Here is a 19,016-nt window from a genome sequence, read left to right as displayed (position 1 = left end):
ATATATATATATATTATATATATATATATATATATATATATATATATATATATATATATAACCATAGAACCGAGACAACACGTTACGACACAACAGTTTCATTCCTATAAGAGTCGACGAATTGTTGGTGTTATAACCCTGTCGGCAATTCTTAGCCAAGATATCACTAAATATTGCAAATTAAATTGACACTTTAGCACATACCTACCACAGTCTCTTACGTTAACTGTAAATAACATTTATGGTAAAATAGTTTGGGTTGTCATCACAACCTGTGCTAATAAATTTATTTTTCTTGGACTTCCTCTTTCTTTTCATTTGTGTATGATTGACATGAAGCCCTGTACTGAATGTCATCGTCCGTAGCAGATCGAAACGAGGATATGAACTTAAAAGTGCCGACTGTAAATTTATCATTGGGATTTTTGGATAGAAACTGTCTCTCTAGTGTGAAAACACCTATAAATTCACAGTTGAAAGACATCTCACATTATATTGAATTGCTTGTTAGTTTAAATACTTTGGAGAGGTTTCTTTTTTCTTTTGACAGAAGTACTGAGTGCAAGTGATATGCCGGTACACTTCGATGATCGATTTGAGAGAATATGGTGCGCCGTCATCACAACGTTAAAAGCTCTATATGTTGTTGTTTTTGTTGTTGTTGTTTCTTTATTCCTCCTCAAGAAAGAGAAGAGTTACAACACACAAATAAACTCATACAGTCGTACTTGAATCAATAGTCTAGGCGAAAATTATGTCTAATTTTCTCGACAGGACAGCAGGCACAGTAATTGAATAATTTACATTGTTGACAACCATTAAGTTTTTCTAATTGTATTGTATTTTGTGCAAAGTCACATTTCATGGAATAGAAAACTGAGTATATTACAAACACATTCACACTGGTGAAGCAACACGAACATCAACTCTCGATTTAACAAGTCGGAAATATTGCAGAATGGAAATACTGTAGCTTTTTCTAGTTTTTTTTTTTTCAGTAAAAAATTTCATTGAGCAAAAAACAGAACATCAGCTGATTACATTTGGTTTAAACCGTTGAGAGTGGGTGTGACCCTAAAAAGTGAACCGTGATTGATGGTGAGATGTCAATTTTCAGTATCACTGTTGTGATATCTTGATCGTGCCGGATGAAAGTAAACAAACTGTTTTCTCTCATTTGTAACCAACTACAACAAAATTATAGTTACAATATGGTGTATTTCCGCCAATATCGCAACAATTTTGCTTTACGATCCGACATAAGATTAAATTAAAATTTACTGTTTAAGAAAGTATGTCGTAACAGAGGATCATGTCACCTAAACAACTTCAAAACTTTAGTTTCCTCCTCAAAATTTTGTCAAACTTTATGACACAAACATCATTTTTACGGTATGTCCGCCACCGTTTTGTTGGACAATATTACTTGAGCACCTTTTTCTCTAATTTCCTTCCGAAGTATAGTCAAGTATAACTGCTGTATGTGCCCTGCCGGTAACTCTTTAGCTAGCTGTCCGTCGACAGGTGTCTGTATTAGTTTCAACTTTTAGTTCTTTAACAGTGGTCGTTTTTCCATCCACATTGACCGGTGTTTGCATCTACGTTGAACTGTTTTTACCAACTTAAGTCAATACGACAATTATTGTTCTTCAGCAAACACTACGCATTGTCGTATTTAGGAAACAACTTGCCAGGACTCTAGATTTGTAACAATGACAACCCATGTCGCGTGACTCGCCTATTGGATATAATCTCAGACTCACTGACGTTACTTGTGACTGTTGTTTATGCTGCAGTGTTTTGCAAGTTGATTTTGACCCACGACCTGACTTTGGAGTATGCACAATGAATTGATTTTATAGTACCACCCATTCAGTATAATGCGCTCTCTCTTCATGTCCGATATAATGAAGAGATTTTGAGTCTCCATGTGGATACGTCACCGTAATCTGTTGCACCAAGTACTTTTTTGACAAGGGAATTCATAATGAAAATTGGATAACCAACATTTTTCAGCAATATGGCAATAATAAGAGACAAACGTAATAAGATGTGGCTGATGCACAGGGATTTTTAATTTTATTTTAATTTCTAATAAAAACTGTATTTGGCACCCGGAACAAAGAAAACCATACAGGTTATGATGTCGAAGGAAAGAAAATTTGAACTATTTAGTGAACACTTTCCTTGCCACGGTCTGCTAGTTTTCCAGGATTTTTGTGTTAAGTATTATTATATTACCATACCCTGTCCGTCGCATTTTAATTGGTCGAGCTGAACCATGTGACCGACCATGCAAATACGCAATAATGGTTTGTTTACTTGCCCGTGAATATGAATAATATCGTAATCATCGTAACTTTGTCAGTTAAAACGTAAATTGTAATTTGTACAAAGATCATAATCAATTACAAAATAAAATGGAACACTTGTGGGCCAAGTTTAGACACTGTTTTGAAAAAATCTCCGGATTTGCAAATTTTTTACAGCGCACGCACTACTCACTGACAAGTTCTGGGGCCCCGTTGTCGTTCGCGTGGGAAATGTTCGTAAATTTTGACGGTTTTAGGGGTTCGTTGATAATATAATGGAAATAACAGACTCCGCGCTGACCATTAACGTTTATTTATGGGCGCGGGCGAGAGGAAAGCCAAAATTAACGGGCTCGGCAAGCCTCGCCCGGTAATTTTTGGCTTTCCTCTCGCCCTTAAAGATCCATTAGCTGTCGGCTCAGTGACAATCAGGGTGCTCTAGTAGAGTGTTTCACTTTTGTCAAAATTTCATCTTGTAGATACATATCTAAATTTACTAATTCACAAAGCTTGAGGTGTGGTACATATTTGCTTGAAAAGTTGTGAACCAAACTTTCTGAGTATTTCCATGGCAACCGTTTCTTTAATGTGTTGGCACACCGTCACGGACACTACAAAATATTATGAGTTGATGGAGAAATAACATAGTAAACTGTATAAAATTTGTAAAACTATTGTTTTTGAAAGTTTAACCAGAAAATACATGTATCTGTTGTAGAAAATAAGGTGCATGTACGAGGATTTTACCAAGCGTTGCATGATTTCCTGCAAAATGATTGGTTACGAAAAATAAAGAATTTTTCATTTTTTTCTTCCCATGAGCTTACGATTCCTCTAGTTTACAGATTTGCCCTTTCATACATTTGAGTTATTTTTTACTGCAATTGTTGAAGTCTTTAGAAAACATAAATAGCACTTTCAGCAAAATGGTGCTTATTTTTTGTTAGTTTTCTAGTCCTTTTTGTAGTATGGTAAAAGCGTCACGGACACTACACGTTCAGGAATATGTATGTGAAACAAACTATTGTTTATTATAACCAGTAAAGCTGTAAAAATAGTAGAAACATGACAAGAATTGATCACAAACAAATTTAAAAATATTATTGAGGAAAGATTGACATCAATAATATTTGAAGTCCTGGTATTTTTCAATAACCAGGAAATTTTATCAGAAATACAACACTAAATGCAAAAATTATTGAGATTACTGGTATGTAAACAATGATAACTGGTATGTAGAAACTGCTACACAATGCAAAACTGTCCTAGTAACACTATAAAGTGAACAATAAATGATTTACTAAACATTTTGTTTCCAACACATTAATTGTGATCTGTATTTCAGTAGCGTCACGGACACTACACACATGAATTTTAAAGAGGCAACTTCTTATCAGCTTTAACAGGGAATATTAAACACAAATGCTCTTTATCAGAAGTATAATTAAAGTCATGAAGAGTATAATATAATACCCTCTTGCCACTCATAGTGATATTTGTAGGTGACTGGAGTATTTTAAGTTTTGGTCAGCATCAATTGTGTAGGAACGCGACTGTTTAGTCGGTGGCATCCATCTCGTACTATGACCTTTGGCCCTCTCTCCAGTATTTGACTGTAATACCAGCATCAGTAGAAATGACATAGTAATAGACATCAAATCAGGTCCAATAATCGTTATCATTCAAGGTAAACTATGAAATTTACCAGGTCCAAGGAACATATAGATGATGACAAAGGCAATGGGGCCATCTTGAACCACGAAATAGTGGTGGTACCAGGTGTCCGGAATGGGTAAGCGTACCCTGCCAGCTAGCCGCACCCGTCAAGATTGACCAAAAGCGACAAATTCATTGTTATTTGGTGAATTCACCAAATTACTTTTGTGAGTCAAAATTTGGTATGCTGTCACTCATCATTTGAGAAACAGACAGGTCATATTTGGATACAACATCTCCGTATCTACCGTAAAGACAATATTAAAAATATTTGAACTTTTCAATTTCAAAATAAAAAATGAACAAATCACAATTTTTAATAAAAATAGATTTTAATATTTTTGATAGTACAGTAAATGTAGATAGTTACCTCAGCTGGGAATGGCACGTGGTGCAACATTCTTTCTTGAATATTGGTACATTTACTTTGATCATAGTCCCACTTTGAGAGATCTAGCAAACAAAAACATCCATTTAATTTAGTTTTATGAATCATAAAACAATTTAATGATAGAGATCTGACAAAACATAAATTATGAAAAAAAACAAGGTATTTTCTTACCTCTCATTAAAGCTGTTGCTGAGATCTGCATCACGACGATTACTTTCTCTGTCACAACTACCACCATCACCAACAGTACCATCACCAACACCATCACCACCACCTTCATTAACAGAGCCACTTCCTTCACCACCACCACCACCACCACCACCACCAACACCAACAGAGTCATTACCACCACCACAACTAGCTACTGCGAAAAGCATTAAGGAATACTAAAGTGGAAACAAGGGACATTAAATTACAGAAAACATGCATACCTTGCAAGTCTCGTGCATATTAATAAAGAAAGGATACATGCATTTTCAGCACTGCTTTGAATGTTATGCTTTTTCAATATTCTTGGGCTCCATGGCTTCACCCATTCAACATTTTGGCAAATAGTATCTTGCAAACAGCCATCACAGTAACAGGATAACTGTCTTGTGAGTAGGTGATAATCAGAACCTCCCTGTTTGACAGTGTGAAGTACCATGGTTCCAGTCAGTGTTGCCGCGTTGGTTTCTTCTCTCTCATGTAGTACATCTGGTGTGAAGATGAAATCCCATTTGGACAATTCTTTTTGACCACCCTTCTCTATTACTTGGGGTCCATGTGCCAGCTTCCCCTGAATATACTGCATCAGTGACTCTGCATTGCTAATCAGAGCTTTGCCACTTACTATGGCTCTGTAGCAAGTGTTCTTTACAACACTGCCAATTCCATCACAAACCCCTTTCCCATGTGATGTTTCAAAGAAATTTCTGATGACAGGGTATGTTTCTGCAGGGAAAGGTCAGCAAATGCTTTTCTTCCTTTATATTGGGCTGCACAACCATCAGTCCACTCATGAACTTTTTTTCAAACCAGTATTTTGTAACCCTGGTTGCTCACTCAATATCTCAAAGGCCTTGTCTTCAAACACTTTAACCAAATGAGAATCGTGGTGGGTATCCGGTGAAACTCCAATGATTGCATGCTTTGCCAACATGCCATCTTCTTGGTAGTATGCCATCATTGGATGAAGTGTCACTTGAACTTGGTCAAAATAACCTGACTGGACTTCATCTTGAAAACGGCAGCTGTAGATCTCACTGAAGTCCATGGTGAGTAAGACATCTCCTTCTTGCAGTTTTTTTTGACAGTTGGACATTTGCCGATGTTGCCAATTTGCCCTGAACATGTGCTGTGGATAGAACTTCATATCAGCCTTTACTGCTTCGGTGAAGTCTGCAATTGAAGTATTGTTTTCCACACATGAAATACACCGTTTTGACTTGCCATCTTTTGTCACAGTTATGTACTTCCACTGACGCCAAGTGATGATCTCATTCTTATATGCCTGCAGAGGCTGCAGAATATTTTCCAAGTTATCACTGCAGTTCATGCAACTTTGGTTCAAGCACTTCATACTTGGAAATTCAGTGTAGGGACAAACAGATCCATCAACAAGCTTGGATTTCGTCATTATTGCTAGCAGTGATATTTCATCTGTGGACTTTTGTGTGACTGATGTGTTGATAAATTTCTTCAGACTTTCAACCTTAAGGGCAAGATTAGAACAGGGTGTGCACAAGCATGTTCTTCGATTTGTTTCGGATACCTTCTTTACGTTGTGTGGCTTCAGCTTCTTGAATGAAGTGAATCCTATCTTCTCTTCTGGATATCTGGATTTGAATTGTGAAAAGGCCTCCTCCATTGTTAATACCATAATATTTTTCTGGACAACAGTTTTGCCGCTCTTTATTGCATCTCTCTTACATGGGCACTCTCTTTACACTTCAGGTGAGAGAAAGAAATCTCTGACCAAAGAACATGTTGCATCATCCAACCTATCAGATCGCTTCTTTCTCTTCAATGGTGTCCACCAATCAGAAGGTTTCTTTACTTTGCTCTGAGGAATGCCGCATCGTATATTGAAATATTTTTTCATTGATCCACGCAGCCTACTTTCGTTGCTAGTGGCATGTTTGACACTGTGGTTTTCAGCAGATTGTATGCATGATTTTTTTCTTTGCTCATCCCTCCTGTGGGCTTTTTCTGGCTGACTTTTGTTTTTATAGTTGTCAAGACTGTATTTCCCAAACTCAAAGTGTTTTTGTTGATGTATTTTGTGCCTACACCTGTAGGCCCTATGAGATAAAATATAGGTGGTGGAAAGTGAAAAGAAACATTTCTTCAAGTTTTGTTCGAAATTTGAAGTTCGTTAAACGATAGTTTTTGTCCTTTTATGTAAAACTTTATATGTCGAATATGTCAAACGGAGCCGCTGGGATATCTGCATGTTATTGTTCGAGGTGAAAGAGGTATTGAGCGATTGTATTCAGTCTTTGTGCTCAGAGGCATACAAAGTTTGACCTTAACCAGGGGCCATCACCATGGGTGAGAGAACGAAGTCCCCGGATCAAGAAAATGAAAGTTATCGTACCGTAGTCGTAGACGTTTTCCAAGTTCTTAGATCAACTACCGAGCTGGTAACGAACGATCGTGCTTCCCAACATTAGGTTCACACCATCAAAGTTAGCGTCTTCCGCAATGTTCATGTCTGGTCATTGTCCGCTATTGTACCTGGTAGGTCTGTCAGTGACCACTTTGCTGGTAATGTCCTCCATGGGTGTCAGCTTCACAACAGGTGATACTGTGACAGTGTTAGAAGGTGAAAACGCTACACTTCCGTGTGGCATTAACGTTACTGAGCTAGTACCATCGCGTTTTTATGACGCAGCTTTTGAAGTTTTTTGGCGAAACTTAACGATGTCGATAATATTTGAATGTTCGGGTTATATGCTGTTTGAGTATGCTTTGTATATCGACATCGGCAGCGACATCAATTGTCAAGGCAATGATACGTACAGTTCGTCAATATTTCCGTATATACAGAAACCTCTTTTGGGAGGTCGTGGATTTTGACTTACATATTACGAATACAACCATCAGGAACGAAGGAGAGTATGAATGTAACTTCAAAGTTGATGACTACTGGGTCTTAAATTCAACGATAACAATTTTGAGCGAGTTAATAGTTGTGATTCCCCCGGATGTTGGATACCCCGTCTGTTCGGTCAACTCAGTGGGTCAGTCCATCGACCTGACTGAAAACACTATGAAGACTGCCGTTCACTGCGAAAGCGAGGGAGGGCACCCTTACATGACGTTGAAACTAGTCTCCGACTCAGGTGAGACTGTCGCTATGAGAAGTGGACTTGAAAACGAAAAAACTTTGGTTACATTCGATTTCATGTCAAACATCGAAGACGCAGGTAAAGTGTTCACTTGTCACGTGATTCAAGGGGGCATTGAGACCGCTGTATGCAGCACAGGACCGACAACCATATTGACAGCTTACACATCCATGGAACAGAAAAAGTCTATCACCCTCTTATTCATTTGTTACAGTAACGAACAAACCTATGAAACTCAATTTGCTTGGTACATTAACGAAACTAACATAAAAAGTTCCGTTTCCGGAATTTTTGGAGCTCTTTCACACGGCAATATTCTCACGATTAACCAATCATCCATGGCGACCAGTGACACGAACTTACTGATTAGATGTGGAGCCACCACAAATGATGTATTGGTTCAAGTGAAGTCACTATACATAGTGCAGAAATGCTAAACCTGACCCCATTGCCTCCGCCATTGCCCGCTAAGGCTTATGATTCCGATGGTGGCGCTGTTGCAGGTGCTTTTTTTTCGGCGGTGTCTTCTTGACTTTGTTCTGTTTGTCAGTCATTGTCGCCGTGTATCTAATGCATGCTGGGAAATTGAGGAAAACACTTGAATCGCTGCGCGGGAAAACGGAACGTCAGGACAGATATGCCAAACCAGACAGCAGAAAAAACAGCGAAGGGAGACACGGCAATGAGAGAGAAACTGCGCGATATCACTCTGACAACAACAGGCCAATCTCGCGAGACAATGTCGCTATAGATGACGCAGAGTACATGACAGTTGATCAACCCGAATATACAGCTTTAGAAGGCGATAAGTCGGAACCGAAATATGAAGGACTAAGTCACGAAAACATGGCGATTTCAGAAGACACGTACGAGATCTTCTAGTCTTCAGAATTCCAGAGACTTGACGAAGTTTACTTTCACCGCGGTCACAGTTCAGCTGTAAGCTTACTATTTTTACGAATAAGTGATCTGTGATGGCACGAACATTGAAGGAGAAATTACTCTCTATAATCACACTCAGACGCCACCATACCTTTCATTGAATATGTACCTGATTCCTTGTTGACGTCATATCTAGTGCAACTTGACCGAAGTTGCCGTAATTCTCGTGTTTTATCTCTTTTAAATCTGAGAGCAAAGCTATCGTCATTATTATGGAATTGTATATTTTTACCTCAACAGAATTCAACAATCAACTTTATGTAAGATTAAGGTATATTATAGTTCCGTGTACTCTTTTTTATTGATTAGTACTTGGCAAGCTTTTAATTACATCAGTCTAATATCAGACACACCATTACCATCAGACCTTTGATGGATTTGGTGTTGTCATGTTTTTTATATTCATTATGATTATTTTCCCGGAAAAATAATACAGTATCAGGAGCTAAATCTCAGTGATTAAAGCTGAGAATTGTTCATGGTGTAGAGTATTTGTAACACATCATTCTATAAGGTTAATTACCAGTGAATGAATTGCATGTCATTTATATGTGTACAGAGGAATATGTGAGTAGTATTGAACATGATGTCCGAAAATGTTAGTGCTCCATTATCTATATCATTCTTTTATTATATCATACCAGTATATGACGCAAATACTGCAATCCGATGAGTCGAAACGTGAAAATAACCACGGTTGGAACAGACATGAGCTCTCAGCCAGAGAAAATTCCCTTTTTGACGTTTCGCGCCACAATTTCAATTTAATATTGTGATATAATAGCAAAAGAAAAACACCTCAGCAACGGGTATACCATAAGTTTTTGACCAGTTCACGATATATATTCGCTTGCTATCGCCCGTGTACATATGTCTTGGTCAACATCTCGTGGTATACCGTCGCTGTCTAATTGTGTTTACAAGATTTTTTTGTCTTTCTGTACATGTAAAACACCATTTCTTGTTCTTGTCCCCGAATCTTATGAAAGTACTCAGTGTTTATATAACTTGTCGACATAGCCTGTGTATGATTAATGACCAATGCGTTATTTGTTGATGTTTAAATTTCAGCCTTGACTAGAATTCATTTGTCAATAATAACTTTGCTTTTTGTACACATTGCATTGTATCAGCTAGTACTTTTACATGTACACATATACTTTAGGGAGAAAGAAACGTTGTGTTTATGCAGGAGAAGAAACAAAGTGAAAATATCATCACACAGCATGAAGCACACCTATTTTCCCAGTCAGACATTCACAGTCTGCATTCCTAAAGTTTTGTCAAAGACATTAGAATAATTAAAGCATGGAGTAGTTAGTCTTGTTTGTTTGTTTATTTGCTTTTATGCCATCTAATTGTTGAAATTAAAACATGCTAGTACATGTATGACCATGTCATCGACAAGCCCATCTATGTTACAGTGTTAAATTAAAATCGTCAGATAAGCATGCACTATTTTTTCTGTTCACCATCGATTTATTCTTACCCATCACAGGCCGTTTATTAATAGCACAGGGGAATGCACGAAAATCGAGATAATCATACATCCATTGGAATATATATATTTGATATTTCCAATACAGAATTGTATTTTTCATCAAAGGTCTCTTCTCTCTTTACTTTGGAATCCCAGATTACTTCACCACACACTTAATACCCTGATTACTTCACCACACACTTAATACCCTGATTACTTGACCACACACTGCTGTTAGTCTGTAAACACTGACTAATGAGCTACCGTGTTCAACTTAAGTTTCTCGGGATTAACAGTCAGTCAACATCTCGCGAATATTCTACCTTTCTTTCAGGTCATTTGGCCAAATAAAAAAATAGTTATTTCAGGCAACATGCCTCCGAAAATAAGGGTAGGTAGCTCGAATAAAATTTAAAGAATGTAATCGAAATTCTTTGAAAATGCGCAAAAATGTCAAGTATAACCGGATCAGAAACACACTTATTATTTTTGGCTTAATATATCGTAAGATGTTGACTAACTGAATTAACCCCTTTATAAGGTTGACACGCTAGCTCATTAGAAAGTGTTTATTGACAAACAGCATTGTGGTCAAGTAATTACACGTTGCGATTGAAGTGTTCAGTAAAAGAAGAGGAGGCAGTTGATAGAAAATACATATCTTTATTGGAAATATCACAGATATCATGAAAAGGATCCATACCTCAAGTTCCAGATCCTGTCGATATCAGTTTGTGGTATATCGATTGAAACAGAATGAGTTTGATTTTTTATTATTATTTTGTATATGCACAATGCAAAGTGTAGAATATCATTAAACTCTCTTCTGTTGATTGTTAAGATTAGGGTTCTCAGATTAACTGCAGCAATGGAGAGATAAATAACCTGCTGACTTTTTCAGTGCCAAATTCGGATCGATGGCCTAATTTAAGTAAATCATCAGTCCAGGTCATTTCCAAAATTGGCGACTCATTATGACAATGTTCCGACTTTTAGCCAATCATCGATCAGATTACGTCATTAATAAAGTACAGGTGACACCAGGTCACAAATTACGCGCCAAGTGTGATCGGCAGTTTTGGGCCGCTTATTAAGCCTCTGTCTTATGAATTTCGATAAATTTCGACTGTCAACATAATCCACGTATTCTGCAAAAAATCATGGCCTTGACGAGTTCGATATGTGAAAAAATGTTTGAAATATTTACGATTCACTTCTATCCCCCAGTTTGTCGATTTCTCTCAAGTACCGAGAATCATTTTGTAGATGTTCGTCATCTGTTTCAAGGTTATTTGAGTAGGTATGCGTATTGCATTTTGCAAGAAGTAAGAGCGATGTCAGAGCTTTAAAATCATACCTAAGTTGAGATTACATCAGTCGGTCAACATCTCGCGATATTCTAATGACCTTTCTTTCAGGTCATAAGGCCAAACAAAAAATCGAGTTTCCGGTAACATGCCTCCGAATATTAGCGCAGGAAGGTAGGTTGGAGGTATTCTTACTTTTGTTGGCTGAAATAAAATTTTGAGAATTTACTCAAAATTCTTTGAAAGTGCGAAAAAACGGCGGTCAGCGGGCTTTTCTACGTAGGTGTGGTAAACGGAAACACCCACACACACATATTTTTCTGTTTACTTTTGATAAAATGTTGGACAATCCAGCAGTGGCTCTTACAACTGTTTGTGTACGAATACAACAATGTGGTGCAGACCTTTGTGTACGCTCCTTTTTGTCCTGCTTGGTCAATCATTTCTGATCATTAAAGTGAGGCTGTCTCATAGTCGGCCAGATCAAACACTGAAATGACTCCTTTGCATAGGAGTGTGTACTAAAACGGCTCAAGGAATATCACCTAATACTACTTATAAACTCTTTGTGTCGACCACGAAATGAAATCGGCGGTATTTGCTTTGTATTATTTTGTATATGCCAATTGTAAACTGTATGATATCATAAAACTCTCTTCTGTTGATTGTTCTTTGAATGAAGATTCTTTATCTGCAGCAATGGAGAGATAATCTTTTGACTTTTTCATAGACCTTCCATCAGGGAATGTGTTCAGAGCCAAATTCGTGTCGATTGCTCCATTGTCAGGCAAATCATTTGCGGAAAAAGTACCGTGGTATTTGAGTATGATTATATTTGCAAGACAACTCTGTAAATCTTCGCTTATCAATGACATTGTTTGTACTCGATTAAAAAAGGTTGAAGGGCTCCTCAGAGAAAAAATCGTCATGCAGGTTAGTCCCTTGAACCTAGAATTTGACTCAATTTCAGAACATACAGCCACATCCGCAAAAACTTAATACTGACACTCCTACGTGAATAACCTACACAAATATAAATATTTTGCTGATTGAATTCCATAAATATTTATGATTGAATTCCATGCGATTATAATATTTCCAATACTACCTTATGTTAATCTTTATTTTCACTTGAGTTTGTTTCAAGTTCTACAACTGTTCTTAAAGCAAAGAAGTTTGATATTTCATTCACTTTTCATGCATGTTCCTGATTAATAACATAGCTCTGCTAAGATCGAGTTTTTTACTGGCCTGGACATTCCACCAATTTTTTCATCCACGAAAATGAAATGGGTCTTGGCAAACGATATAAAATGAGCAATGATGAAGAATGATAATTCATCAGAAAAGTGGAGAAAAAGAGAGACAGTTCCTGATATTGCTTTCATCACAGTAAGTCCCTGAAGGAACATTTTCATCGATAATTATGCGCAATGCGCTAATTTGCATAGGGTCGACAAGGTCCCCGGTTGTTTTTTTTATTCAACGCATAGATTAGCATACGTATATGGAGGCACACAAAACACATCTCTAAATTCTCTTTTATCACTTTAATTTATCGTTGCTGTTAAAGTTGGTTTGAATATTGCGTTCACGTGGTCTTGAAAAATGGTTTCATGTCTGACGCTCCAGATGTTTATCCGAACTGAATCAACATTTGGCATTTATAAATGCTTGGTACCGGTATTGTTTATGGGTTGAGATATCTGGAAAATGTTTGTAGTTAACGTTGTTGTAGTTCTTATTCCTGTCAGTCGTCATAATACTTCAGAAATATATTTATCGTCTTACATCATGTACATCAACAAATCCAGAACGATGCCGGACGATATGATCCCACGATAGCTGGTAAATGATGCAAGTTAAAAACTTCGAGAAGTTAGGGTAATTTAATTCGATTTAATGATTATCAAAGTGGTGTTAAGGAGCATTTTACCTTAATTTTCAATAAACAAGTATCCTACTGCATTTCATCCTCTTCGCCGAAGTCGACTAAATCTAGAACAAATTATGTAAGGTAAAAAATATCGATGGTTATCATTTAAAAAACAGTGTGAGGAAATATGCTTTCACAAATAATGTACTGACAGGTACAAAGGTTGATGTAATATTGTATTCTTTTCAGTACATACATACATACCTACCTACATACCTACCTACCTACATACATACCTACCTACCTACATACATACATACATACATACATACATACATACATACATACATACATACATACATACATACATACATACATACATACATACATACATACATACATACATACATACATACATACATAGATACATACATACATACATACGTATAAATTCTTCATCTTTGCCAACGTTTGTGTCTGATGTCGGGAAGTAAGTATACCTGTACTATTTAGTTCATGTAGCATCAATGAGACGTTCTATGTGTTGTGTATTCACATCAGACAGATACGCGAATCATCAACCGTGTTATTTCATGAATTTTCATTTTTGGATTACTGCACTAGCTAGCTCTCAGCCCACGTATAATAATAGTGAGGACGTGCTTGTTCGGACCGAAAGTTAAATCGTTTGCATGCATGCACGTTTAGACAATTTGAAACTTCATTTTCTGATGAAATTTGGATACAATATCATTACTACTATACATCGCAGAATTAAGCTGACCAGCGACTCTATTTACTTCGTATATAAACAGTGATCGAAACAGCAGTAGACCATCATCGGTTGCAAACTCGCTCTGTTGCTGACCAGTTTGTGACAATCGTTACTAAACATGTACAGTAACTATATTTATATCGGGGTCAAATTAGGGTCGATACAACAATATGTATCTATGCTAATTGCATCTCTCACCGGCAGCAACGAATAGCATCAAAGAATTCTGAAATGCCCGGATTAAGGAAGTATAAAGAGCTATAACATGCAAAGTCGGGAGGCGCATCAACTTTCAGACAAGGAAATGGGGAGATATACTCGATGAATGTGATCAGTTTCTTGTCGTCATGGCTACTCGTACGGAAACGATCACTTCTCAACATCTTATTTCGTTCCTTATGAACACACTGTTGGTCCTGGCTATCGTCAACAGTAATGTTGACGGTGAAAGTAATTCTACTTCGTCGGTAGAGAGTCATCTAGATAATGGATACCCGATCTGTTCGCTCAGCTCGGTTGGTAAGGCTATAGATTTGACTGGCAAGACTTGAAGACGTCAGTACGCTGTGAAAGCATCGGAAGCTACCCGTCTGTGACACTGAAACTGGTCTCGGGGTCCGGACGGGTTGTTGGCTTGAGTAGTGGACTTGCCAACGAAACAATTGTTGCAACATACGAGTTTAATGCGACCGACGAAGATGTGGGGAAAATGTTTACGTGTCACGTGATCCAAGGTAACATGACATCGGCGACATGCAGGACTGGTCCAGTGATAATACAGAGTGTTTATGCATCTGAAAGTCCGCAAATACTGGCTTCGGTACTTTGCAGTTCTGACAAGCCAACCGAACTGTCTAAAAGTTTTCGCATTCGGTGGTACGTGGATGACGACGAAATCAAAGGTTCTTCGTCTGGACGTCGACAGTTTGAAATTCTTGCACATGGCGAAATTCTTGTAATTTATAACAAAGAAACCCCGAAAGAGGATGACACTGATTTAGTGGTAAAATGTGAAGCAGATACAGAGAATGGCACCAGCTCAAGTGAAATCGTAATTCAACGTACGCATGCCGGGACTGCATCGCGACCACCTGTTGCCCTTTACACTGGTGGCGCTCTTGCAGGGGCCTTTTTCGGCGGCGTTGTGTTCACTGTGGTGTGTTTAGTCGCTGTTATCGTCCTCTATCTCACGCTTACCGGCAACTTAATGAAAACAACGGGGTCACTGTGCTGTCATGTAAAAGAGAGAAATAAACGTGCCGATGGCGAAGAGAGAAAAACCGAAGAGGTTAACGACAATCTTCCAACAACAGGACAAGGACGTAACGTTGACAAAAATACAGAGACACGTAGCAGGGACGCCGAGAAAAAAGATCATGACTATGACTACTATGAGAATGTTAACTTTGAAAGTGATGACGAAAATGTATACGACGAGGTTTAAGTTGCCGTCTAGGAAGATGTTTTTATCATAAAGAAAACAATTGAAAGTTGAGTAGCAAACCATGAATGTATCTGAAGCGGATCGGATTGGACTGGTATTTGTAACGGTGTTGGAAAATCTTTTTGCATTGAAAAGAGCTGGCATTGCCATTAGGTTCGACGACGCGGTCCAACATACACGATACATTTTGCTACTTTCCTTTTAACGGGAATTTGTTTCGTTGTAACAGCAATGCAAATGTGATCAATGCCAGTCATTTCAAACAATAACACGAATGATCTAACGAATGAAAATGTTTAACAGACCCCCGAAAAAAATTAAAAGCAAAACAACACAAACAAATGAACAAAACCGCCGACCATATAACATCCCAGCTGTACGATTTATGGATCGAGTTTTTGAAAATTTCTGTGCACAAGTATATCAGTAAACTGGTGAAGGGCTCACTTAGATGTGAATAAAAACATCAAATTATTGATTACATAATTTAAGAGTTAAGTATTAGACATATGACTTGCAAACGTGAGTAGTTGTCATTTTGGTATAGAAATTAATCTTTTTTTTTTAGGATTATGAAGTATATGGTCACATTTCGAAAATCGGTAGACGGCAAATCTAAGTGTAATCAAATGTTCCAGTCTTTAAGGCGTCGGCACCGAACATTTTAACGTGTTCAATTCTTTACATAACTTTTTATTACACCAATGATATTATCACTGTCACCGAACGATATCATTTATTTATTTATTCATTTATTTATTTATTTACTTACTTATTTTTATTGTATAGTATTTGTCTCATAACGGCAAACCAAGTTTATATTATCGTCCCTTGTGTGGTCGACCACCGTAGTTTCGATTATGCTGCAAGTTTAAAAAGTCACGGTTTTTGTCGTGATGTTCAGCACGATTTATTATTCTCGAGACGTTCAACACGATTAGTGTACCTTCATTGTAACTATGTCGAGTTGTGGACCGTTATATAATAAGAAGTTTACAGAGCTGTCGGAGAAAAGGTGTAGAGATGACACTGTCATATAAAATTGCATGACTTGACCTGACCTGACCTGACCTGACCTGACCTGAAAAATGGGGAATTCCAGGGAATTTTTGCATGCTGTACTTTTCTGGACCCTTAAAACCGTAGTGAGAAAACAAAACAACAGAAAACAGAGAAACTCAAACAAAGAAAATCGGCATTTCCTCATTCTGACCCAGCCCCCTGCGATCTACCTGAGCAGCAATAAATACGCCGGACTTGAGAACTATTCGCAATATTATATCAGTACCTCTTTCGTCAATTTACCGACGCAGTTACACTTACAATTGAGCAATTTTCAAAGTGTTCTTATATTTTATACAATATGGTAATCAGACGACGCCTTTATGATGTTAATGGGACAAAAGCTGGTACTTTTCTCATTAATATATGTTGTATTTTTAAACAACTGACGTTTATGTTATCAATCGTCTCCCTAAGATATTAACTTTGCCTGCACGATTCATCATGTAAATATTATAATCTAAAGGTTATTGTCGGTCATTGTGAACCATAGACAGTTGAGCGGAATGTCTGTCTGGAAACACGTACTGTGTTGATAAGCTTAGTTAAACGATAAACATTTCGATGTAATTTTGGGAAACACTGTAATATACAAATCATTAAAAACACCCGATAACATACTAAAAAATATAGTATGGCTAATTGAGCTTAAATCTGACATAATAGTTGGACAAGACCTTCATATGATCACTGTCCTTAAACTATCACCGGTCGAAGGACCGTGATATGATACATTACATTCTTCCGAATTGGAAAACTTGGTACTTTACCGATACACCAATTTATTTTACAGAATATAATTGTCATTGATTAGTCACTAAACTTTTGCATCATTCCCATCAGATTGCCGGTCAATATTACCAGTTCAATGTGATACACTTATACGAATGATGAAGGTACAAAGTTTCTGGCCGTGATTTGACGTGTTCAGACGTGAAATATATGTGAACGTTTGATCAAGGGGGTTCCCTTATTTAGTGATGTCTTTTATAACATATTTACAAATCTTATTTTGATGCTTACATTCCATTTATTGACTCTGAAGTCATGAATGGACGGTGCAGAACGTGCCATCGACGAACATTCGACTAGGATCTTCGAGAGTTAGGGTTAGATATGGACCAGTATGGAATAACTTGTTTCAAAGTTTAATTAAAAGACAGCGCCACTTCATGAATCTGTCGTTCCATGTAATGCTGCCTTTTCTTTCAATAAAAATATTGTAACCTTTAGTATTTCGGAACCAGTTTGTACTCTTGATTTTATTAATTCATTAAAACGTGTTTTGACATGCAATGTTGTACCGTGTGAACGAATGGAGTTTTGCGTATTTACCTATAATCGTTTAGTATGGCAGTTTTGGATATAACCAGGCATTGTTCATTAAAACATTTCTCTGCACAATACTGCTGACGAACATGTTTTGCTGTTGAACAGGATATTCACGCAGCTGCCAATATTTGTGAAGTTTGCAATCTAAAAATGTGTACGGGACATAAAGGGGTCCGTATGGATAGATATGGAAATAGATGGATTCAACTGCTCCATACCACCGCCGTCACATAAATCGGTAGAACACTCAGGAGAAATATCCGTTCTATGTTTGAGCCATTGCAGTTCCACAATCCTGAAACACTGAATTGCCCTTTTGAAGTCTCCGTCAGGAAATTCACATTATGAAACTTGACTTGCAAAACGTGATCGATCACTCTCCCAAGTCATAGAAACAGTACTTATTAGTGTACACATTGTTCTGATGTATAGATTTTTTGACTTTTTGTATTGAATTGTTTGATCAAAAGGTAACACAATTCTCACATCACAGTTGCCTTTTAGATCATGAACCCTGATCATCAGGACGTGGCTAGGTGGTTTTGAATCAGGTTTTCCTCTAACTGGTGTACCTGGGGCAAGTCTACCACTAGCTTGCAGATTCTACACAGTACAACATAACAGTAATAGCCTTCAACCACAGATGTCACACTTGCAATCCCACATCACTTTGATAACACTGTGAGAGATCATGTTGCCCTCCTCTGAATAGCATGCACTGGTTGTGCACAAGGAATTGGCACGATTAGCGCCCTCTATAATCTAACAATAAAGTACCATTTGTACCGGTATATCGATTTTGAATTGTGCTATTGGAGGTCAACTCATAGTTCACAATCTTATTCACATCTGATTGAAAAAAACTTACTGGCTTCATTCTGGTAATGTAAGCCACTGAAATAAACGAATTGAAGCACTACTGACCGTAATTATTTTTATTCAATTTCCAGTATTTTTGTTTTGGAAAATGACTTTTTTGGCCCCCTCCTTTAATTGTGTTGAAGTGACTGCTGTGCTCATCTTGTAAACCTGGCCCATATGCAGATA

Source organism: Ptychodera flava, chromosome 12, assembly GCF_041260155.1.
Source record: "Ptychodera flava strain L36383 chromosome 12, AS_Pfla_20210202, whole genome shotgun sequence".
Lineage (NCBI taxonomy): Eukaryota > Metazoa > Hemichordata > Enteropneusta > Ptychoderidae > Ptychodera > Ptychodera flava.
The sequence above is the reverse complement of the archived record's forward strand: the minus strand, read 5'-3'. Positions refer to the sequence as shown.